The following is a 9,837-nucleotide window of genomic DNA, read 5'->3' on the forward strand; positions in this document are numbered from 1 at the left end:
AGACTGACCATGTCTAGTGATCTAAGGTCCGATTGATACATCTGCTCTGGTGGTTGCATGAAGCTGGATAGCTCTGCCTCCCAGGAACCTAAAAACTACCTTGGAGGTTAGGGTAGACGAAGGATGCAAAATCACCTTATCTGGGCGAATGATGCAGAATTGATTCTTGCAGGACAGGGCTGCTAATTCAGACACCCTTTTCGCTGTTGTTAAAGCTGTAAGGGAGGTTAGTTTAATTGTAAGAAACCACAATGAGCATGATTCAGAAGGCCCAACTGGGGGCTGTAGTAGAGCATTTAGTACCGTGCCTAAGTCCCAGGCTAGGAAGTAGTCCTTTTGAGGAGGCCGCATTCTTATTGCTGTCCTGAAGAACTGTTTAATTAAAGGTTCATCTGTTCATTTGTGTCCAGTGAAGGAAGACAGTGCTGAGACTTGCACCTTGAATGAGCTAAAAGGCCAAGCCCATATTCAGTGCCGAGTTCAGGAACTCTAGCATACTTGCGATGCTTGGAGCCAGCGGGAAGAAGTTATGCTGTGATCAAAAAGTTACAAATTTCTTCTATATCCTAGAATACGTTGTGTTTGTTGTAGCATTCCTTACTTTTAATAGTGTTGAAATTACCTCTTCTGATAGGCCTTGCGAATGTAAACTGGCCGACTCAACAACCAAGCCGTCAATTATAATCTCCCTGGGTTGGGATGAACCCAATGCTCTTGCAGTAATAAATCCTTCCAGAAAGGTAGAGGTTTTGGCGGGGTCACCATCATTTCCAGGAGCAGAGAAAACTGTGGCCTTCAAGGCCAGAAAGACAGGATTAGGATGCATGGGCTCTCTTCCTCGCAATCTTTAGCAGGGTCCTCATGATTAGAAGAATTGAAAGGAACAGATACACTACAGGGAACTGCCAAGGAATTGAGAAGGCATCCTGCGCTAATACCTTGTCGCATGCGAACCTCGTCTAGAATTTTGGTAGTTGCGCATTCTCTGGTGTTACCATCAGGTTCACAGTGGGCGTTCTTCATTTGGCGAAGACTGGTTGCAGGTAGCATTTGTTGATTGACCATTCGCTGTTGGTGGGGAACTTCCGACTTAGCTGGTCCACTATCTGGTTGTGCTTGGCTGGAATGTTGGCTGCTATTAGGGCTTCCACATGAATCTCGGTCCACAGGAAGATCTTGGTCGCCAGCTGGAGCAATGGCAGGCTCTTGGTTCTACCCTGTTGGGCTATGTAGGCTACTGCTGTCTGATTGTCTATCATTAACATGACCTTGGCACCCTGAATCGGCTCTTTGAAGGCCCGCAGGGCCCAGTATGCTGCCTGCAGTTCCAGGAAGTTTGAGTACCTGGTCTCTGTAGCATGCCATCTGCCCTGGGCTTGTCTCCTGAGACAGTGAGCCCCACAGCCCTGGAAGCTGGCATCCGAGGTTACAATAATCCAGTCTCCTGGACTGAGAAGCATGCCCCGCCAGAAGGTTCCTGGTGCTGTCCACCAGACTAAGCTCTGTCGCATCCGCACTAGCCCACAGATCTCCTGGTCCATTGAACAGCCATGTCATAGGCTTAGGATGGACATTTGGAATGCCCTCATATGGAACTTCACCCAAGGCACCACCAGAGTGGCTGCGGTGAATATCCCTAAGAGCATCACACAGTCTCTGGCCGACAGTGTTGGTGATTCCATTACTCTGGAGACGCATGCCTTTAGTTTGACTCTTTTGCGGTAGGGCAGGAAGATTTGTCCCAATCTTGTGTTAAAAACCATACCCAGGTACTCCATCTCCTGGGTTGATATTAGAAGGTTCTTCTGGCTGTTTGTAAGCCATCCAAATGTGGACAAGATCGCTAATACTTTGTCATTTTTGTAGTGTTAGCTCTTTGCTTGAACCAGCCACCACCAGGATATCATCTAGATAGTGATAGATATTTATCTTTTGCATATGAATAAATGCTACGGTTGCCAGTAAGATCTTGGAAAACATTCTGGTTGCCTTCTTGATCCCAAATGGCAAACATCTGAACTGATAGTGCTCCTCCCCCACTGCGAATCTAAGGTATCGCTGATGATGCTTGCTGATCAGGACATGTAAATTTGCATCTGCCAAATCAATTGAAATCAGCCAATCCTCTGGTTGAACTACTGATATAATTGTGTATACTGACTCCATGTTGAATCTTTTCGGGTCGATGAAATGGTTCAAGTCTATCACTAGTCTGAGCTCCCAGAGGCCTTGGGCACCAGGACAATAGGGGAATACACTCCTTTCCGCAGTTGTCCTGGCGCAATTGGTGTGATGGCTTGCTTCCGCAATAATTCTGTCACATATTCTTATAAGAATTGTCGTTTCTTCTGGTGCTGCGGCCAGTCTGTTTGGAAAAACATATTTGATTGTTTTCCCAGAAAGCTATCCTGTATCCGTGTTTCAACGTCTTCTGAGCCCAACAGTCCCCAGTCCTTACCGTCCATACCCTCCAGAATGACACCAGCCTGACTCCCACCTGAAGGGGCTGGACGATTCAACCATCTAAAAGATGTTTCGGTCTTCTTCGCAGCCTGGCCTGCTCTGGACTTCACTCCCCACAGGCAGAAACTTTTAGTCCCTCTCCATTGTGGCCTAGCATTTTCCTTGCCTGGTATGTATGATCTGGGTTCTAGGGCTCTTCTGAACTCAAAACTGCCCTGACCGAAAGGGTTGCAGTCTCTTCCTTGATGTAACAGATCTGATTTGCCCCCTGTGACCCACCTAATAGCTTCCTCAAGGGTTTTCCCAAACAACATCTTGCTGTTGTATTGGATGTTACACAAAGCCTGTTTTGAAGCTCCATCCGAGATCCAATGCCGCACCCAAAGAGCCCTTTTCGCCGTCACAGAATGTGCCATAAGTCTTGGTAATAGCTTCACCAGATCTGTGGAAAACTGACATCAGGTTGAGCTCTTTGGGGGCCGAAATGATCTTTGCTGTCTCCATCCCTGAATGTAATGCTGTCTCCACATTCGGGGCACAGACCTTTAAAGCCCTTGAGATGGATGTTAACGCTATGGCGGGCCAACAGGCTGCTCCTGCGACCGAATAGATCCTTTAAAGGTGAGTATCTGCCACCTATCCATCGGATCTCTGACAGTGGTTGAGTCCTCCATTCCTGGAGCTGTCTCACACAAGCGGCATCGGTGGACTTAAATGGATACAATTTTGCAAACGGATTCTGCATTCTGACTCTCCTCTCTGGTTTTTCCCATTCATTCTCAAATAACTTGTGGATCTCCTCAAACAAGGGGAAGGAGTCCACTTGTCTGTTGAGGTTAGGAAAAACATTTCCTCACTTTCTCCAGAGGCTTAAAATTCTGACACCAGTCAGTCCTTTACGGCTGTAATATATGAATTTATTAGACTGAAATCGAATAAATGATCAAACAACTCCTCTGATTTCCAGCACTTGAGGTTTTTGCTTTTTGTTCCCATGTGGACTCTAATTTAGGTTCATGCTCTGAACTTCTTGCGTTGGAGACTAGATGCATGCTTTTCAGCCACTGCCTGTATATAATCTTTTCCTCACAAACCTGGCCCTAAGATGTCCTGGGAGGAGGGGAGTACTGTCAGGGCCTGGACTTGAACCCAGGACGTCTGCTGTGTCTTTGAGTAACTCTTCTTACTGAGCTACTGGGAATGCTGGACAGCACTCTGCCTGGTCCATTGGATAATCCTGCCTTGTGCCTTGTTTTCTGCTGAACCTTGAACTCTTTACTCCTCCCATGAACTTCCTGCTTTAAGCCATGTCTTTGCACCTCCTGTTTGCCAGATTATTGTGCCTTCTCCAGCCAATATCTTGCTCTTGTCTCTCCTGCTGCTATCACTCGTTACCGACCTTTGACTTGTTCTTCGACCACACTTCTGCTCAATCCCAGCCTGCAAACACGTTACCGACCTTCGGCTTGTTTACTGACTATGCTTCTGTTTTATCCCTACCTGCTACCCCCACTACTGGACCCTGGCTTGCTCACCTCCTGGTGCGGCAATCCTGAGGATCACAATCTGGTACTAACATGCAACAAAATCCAACTCCACCATCAGGAGCTCCGGTGAATATCAGGTAGTGCTTAGACCGCGCACCTCATGTGAGCCCGCGTTATCTGCCAGGGTGACCTGCTTGTGTACCATCCTGCTGATTGGTGGGAGCTTTTCCGCTACTATAGCTGCTGGTCTCTAAGCCTGACACCTGACCGTGACAGAATAATCTGGCATAAACATGGAGGCCACTATCGTAAATGCCGTGGCTCCTTTCATGCAGCAAATTTCAGAGGTGTTCCCTATCAAGAAATTTTTTCTGAACTTCAAAGTGTGGTAAAGGGGCAACAGGAGGAAATCCATGCTCTGCAGAGATGATTGTTGGACTTATGTTCCCGCAATATTGCTAACACACGTATGTCGCTACCACTTAAGTTTAATGGAGACCGCCGCCATTACAGAGGTTTCCTTAACCAATGTCATATTTACTTCCAGATGCAATCCGGTGCATTTACTTCTGAGAAACAAATCTGCCCCTGTTGATATGGAGACGGTTGATGGTCCACCTTTATCATTAGGACCTGTTACCCATGAAACGGTTCCTCTGGTACTGAAATTTGGGGCTGACTATCATGAAACCATCAGCTTCTAGATCATTACATCACCCAAATTTCCTGTCATCTTGGGCATTCCTTGGTTTTCTACCCATAACCCCTCCATCAACTGGGGAGAACGGACTTTACATTTTACGTCTCCCCATTGTGATGAACATTGTAGAGAACCTTGTTGAATAAGTTCTCCACCAAACAAGAAACCACGAGTTGATGTGGTAACTACCCAGTCAGATGACAAGCTGCCCCCACAATACCATGAGTTCCAGGATGTCGGTGATAAGAAGAATGCCAATCAATTACCTCCTCATCGCCCATACGATTGTCCCATCGAACTGCTTCCAGTGGCAGAAATACCATTCGGCCGCCTTTTCAATCTATCAGAACCTGAACTAAAGGCACAGAATTTAGAGAAGCGCTTTATCAGACCCTCAACGTCTCCTGCAGGAGAAACCCTGTTCTTTGTTCAGAAAAGGACTCCACCTTGCGTCCATGCATCAATTTTAGGAACTTGAATAAAATCAATATTAAAAACCGTTATCCACTCCCTCTAGTCTCTAAAATGCTGGAAAGACTCCATTCTGCCAAAGTCTTTACAAAACTTGATTTACGGGAGGGCATATAACCTTGCCCGCATTCATCAAGGAGATGAATGGAAAACCGCTTTTAGAACCAGATATGGGCACTTTTGAGTCCTTGGTTATGCCTTTTAGCCTTTGTAATGCTCCTGCAACTTTTCAGCACTTCATCAATTATATTTTTCGAGATTTGCTGGACCAGTTTGTGATTACATATCTGGATGATATTCTCATCTTTTCGGATAACCTGGAGGAGCATTGTAAGTATGTCTTTGAAAGATTAAGAAAGAACCAAGTTTACATTAAATTGGAAAAATGTGAGTTTGAACAATACAAGTCCAGTTCTTGGGATTTATTATTTCTTCAGAAGGCACAGACTGTTTTTATTAAGCTAAATACTTTTTTCACTTCTGCACCAATATTGGTACATCCCAATCCCAAGCTACCTTTTATTGTGGAAGTGGATGCCTCAGACGCTGCCGTGGGAGCTATCCTTTCTCAGTGAAGAGGAGAAAAGATGCAGCATTATTTTCTCGCTTGATGTCATCAGCTGAAAAGAATTATGACATTGGGAATAAGGAGTTGCTGGCAATTAAGGAAGCTTTTTCCGAATGGAGGCATCTGCTGGAAGGGACTAAGCATCCTGTGAATGTTCTCACTGATCATAAAAATCTAGAATTAATTTGTTCTACCAAGAGATTGTCTTCTAGACAAGCACATTGGTCACTGTTCTTTTCCAGGTTTAATTTTATTATCTGGTCCTCTTCAGTAAAACAACTCTGAATGCTTGATCCTGCCTCAAAAGAACTTCCTAGGGGCTATAAATTCTAAAGCATTCTCAAATTTTCTCAAAGATGGGTATGAGAATGACCCACTGCTAAATCATCCACCTAAGGTCATTAACCTGGCTTATAAGAATGTTTTTTGGATTCAAGGGCATCATATATACATACCTGAATCTGCGCGGGTTGAAGCCCTCAGGTTGGTTCATGATTCCAAACTTGCTGGGCATTTTGGGGCTTCTAAGACAGAAGAACTTTTATCACGTTCCTTTTGGTGGCCTGGTTACAAGAAAGATGTCAAACGCTATGTAACCTCATGCCTGACATGTGCACTCAATAAGACTCCTCAAGCTTCTCCTTTTAGGGTTGCTTCAGCCACCACCATCAAGCCACTTCCATCAAGACCCTGGGGGTCAATTTCTGTGGACTTTGTGGATGATTTACCTCCCTCAAAAGGAATGACCAATATCTTGGTAGTTGTCGACCGTCTCACAAAGATAGCTCATTTTGTTCCAGTTAAGAGGGTACTCACTGCTGAATAAACTGTGGAACTGATGGTATGAGAAGTCTTTAAACTACATGGAATCCCTGATGACATAGTGTCAGACAGAGGAGTGCAGTTTACTTCAAAATTCTGGAAAACCTTCTGCTCAGCATTAGGTGTTACAATTAATCTGTCCTCTGCTTTTCATCCCCAGTCTAATGGTCAGACCGAGAGGACCAATCAAACTCTGGAGCAATATCTTCAATGTTTTGTCAGTTATTTTCAGGATGATTGAGTGGACTATCTTCCTATGGCAGAGTTTCCATATAACAATTCCAAACATAGCTCCACTTCTCTAAGTCCTTTTTACTTAAACACCAGCTATCATCCAGTTTTTATTCCTGATCTCCCTATTACAACTCATATTCCTGCTTTTACCAACAGACTAACTACATTGCAGGAAATTCTGGAGGAATTGATTGAGACTTTGAGGGACACTCAAGAATGCTACAAAAAGGCTGCCGACAGGCATCACAGATCACCTCCTACCCTTCATGTGAGTGACAAAGTTTGGCTATCAACCAAACATTTGAAGGTTAATGTTCCATCTGCTAAGTCAAAAGTTTGTGGGTCCTTTTCAGATTGCTGCTCAAATCAACCAAGTCACCTTTCACTTAAAACTTCCTGACAGCATGAAGATTCACCCTGTTTTTCACATATCGCTACTCAAACCGTTTCATGAAAATCTGTTTTCTGGAAGAATTCTCCCACCTCTTCCACCTGTTGAAGTACAGGGTGAATAAGAATTTTTGGTAGAGAAAATTCTTGGTTCCAGAATCTTTAGCAACAAATTACAATATCTGGTTCAATGGGAAGGATATGGGCAAGAGGAAAATGTTTGGGAACCTGAGGAGAATGTTCATGCCCCTAGATCACAGGTGTCAAACTGTCGGCCCTCCAGCTATTAACAAACTACAAGTCCCATGAGGCATTGCAAGATTGACAGTTACAAGCATGACTCCCAAAGGCAGAGTTTCGCAACAGCTGGAGGGCCACCGGTTTGACACCCATGCCCTAGGTTACCAAGATAATTCCACCAGAGGTTTCCTCACAAACCTGGCCCTAAGACATTCAGATGATGTCCTGGGAGGAGGGGAGTACTGTCAGGGCCTGGACTTGAACCTGGGACATCTGCTGTGTCTTCCAGTAACTCTTCTTACTGAGCTACCAGGAATGCTGGACAGCACTCTGCCTGATCCATTGGATAATCCTGCCTTGTGCCTTATTTTCTGCTGAACCTTGAACTCTTTGCTTCTCCCATGAACTTCCTGATTTAAGCCATTTCTTTGCACTTCCTGTTTGCCAGATTATTGTGCCTTCTCCAGTCAATATTTCACTCTTGTCCCTCCTGCTGCCATCTGTACTTTTGCTATCACTCGTTACCGACCTTTGGCTTGTTCTTCGAGCACACTTCTGCCCAATCCCAACCTGCAACCGCATGTTACCAACCTTCTGCTTGTTTACTGACTACTCTTCTGTTTGATCCCTACCTGCTACCTCTGCTACTGGACCCTGGCTTGCTCACCTCCTGGTGGGGCAATCCTTAGGACCGCAATCTGGTACTAACACGCAGCAAAATCCATCTCCACCATCAGGAGCTCCGGTGAATACCGGGTAGTGTTTAGACCCTGCACCTCAGGTGAGCCCACATCATCTGCCAGGGTGACCTGCTTGTGTACCGTGTACTGAGCCTGACACCTGACCGTGACACATGTAATGTACAGAGTGCAGGGGTAAGGGGATGTAACATTTAGAGAGCGGGGGTCAAGGGTGGATAATGCAGAGAATGCAGGACTTCGGTATATGCAAAGTTTATTGGGAAACAATCAGGCATGTATGCTTTTTGCGGGTGCTTTTCGGGTGCTATGTGCTGACTATGTTGTGCTCGCCATTAGACACTATCTCCAATATGTGCAGTGAGCGCACAGTGGGTCCCACCCCCCTTGCAGCTCATGGATACACTATTGAGTAAAATTAATAAAACATCTTTATTGTTTAACAAATTTTGTCAGTTGATTACCAAACAAATGTAGTTTTTTAGCTATGTCAAATGTATCAACTGAACATGAAGGGAAAGGCCAAGATATAGAAGCTTATTTTGACATGGGGAAAAACATCTGCAAATTATCCCAAGCACACTGCCTCTTGCAATACTATTACTTGGAAATTAACTTTTTAATGCGTGTGATGCTCGACTTTTCTGCATCACGTCTACATACTATCTATATCCTACCTTATCACTGCTGTTAAATCTTGTAAATCACTTCTTTGCATCTTATTAACTGCCCTCTATAATTATTTTCAGTTCTTTCCTATTTAAATGCAAGAAAAACTGCAGAAAAGGCAGAACAACAGGGGCATTCCTGAATAAATTATATCTTTAATCCAATCCAGATAAATACATCATCATTACTTTTTTTAGTAATCATGTTGCAAATTACCGGGCGTGAAATGTCAAACAGAGTGAAACGGATGACATGATTTCTTGCGCCAATCATGCCTCTGCAGCTTATCATCCCCCTCCTCTCTCTCCAGTTTAACTGTAGTGATAATTCAGTGGCCTCTCTCTCCTTCTTTATAAGTAGTTCTGGCCTTGAACAGCGCTGCGTAAGATCGATACAGCACTGGGGTCCCCTATATCTCCAGCTTTAAGTGCCTCTCTGTTCTTTAATGCTCTTACTGATAAACGGCCACATGGATCAGCGTTTATCTCCTGTTCCAAAACCTTCTTTTAACCGCTGCTTACTGTCCCCTGATAATCTAGCATTTTATTGTTAATCGCACCTGTAAATTTACTGATCTTGGCCTGTGGGTCGAGATATGAGCAATGATGTGAGTTAACAGAAAAAAAAAGGAAGGAAAAAGTCTAAATCACAAGTGTTCAACGGCGCGGTAGTTCCGCTGCTTCCATTTGCTGAAGCGCAATGAAGCAGTTGTGACCGAAGAAGTATTTCCAACAGGTTGGGTTAAAAATTTAAGTAAATTCTTTTGTTTTATTATAATATTTTATATATTTTAATGTATATACTTAAAGGAATATTGATTCCTTCATCAGATCATCAAATAAAGTGGTGTAAAGGGATAACAAATCTCTACAGAGCTACATGACTGGTGGGTATTGGGTGGCTTACCTAGGTTGGCTTAAGAGGTATGCTGACATCAAGACTGGGCAATGAATAGGATCAGGGCAGTTTAAACACGTAAAAGTAAGTCAAATGAAGTCAATGATTTTGTTTTATAATAATACTTGATATATTGTAATGTATAAACATAAAGCTATATTGATTCCTTCCATCGGTTGTCAACTAAAGGAGCGTAAA

At 44.1% G+C, this 9,837-nt stretch overlaps 1 pseudogene; it reads left to right on the forward strand.

The window, feature by feature from the left end:
• Positions 1-1,458: 1,458 nt before the first annotated feature.
• Positions 1,459-7,425, forward strand: LOC149465787 (uncharacterized; annotated as a pseudogene).
• Positions 7,426-9,837: the final 2,412 nt, after the last annotated feature.

This window comes from Staurois parvus, unplaced genomic scaffold (assembly GCF_062004578.1).
Source record: "Staurois parvus isolate SC_StPar_1 unplaced genomic scaffold, SC_StPar_1.0 ptg000137l, whole genome shotgun sequence".
NCBI classification, from domain to species: Eukaryota; Metazoa; Chordata; class Amphibia; order Anura; family Ranidae; genus Staurois; species Staurois parvus.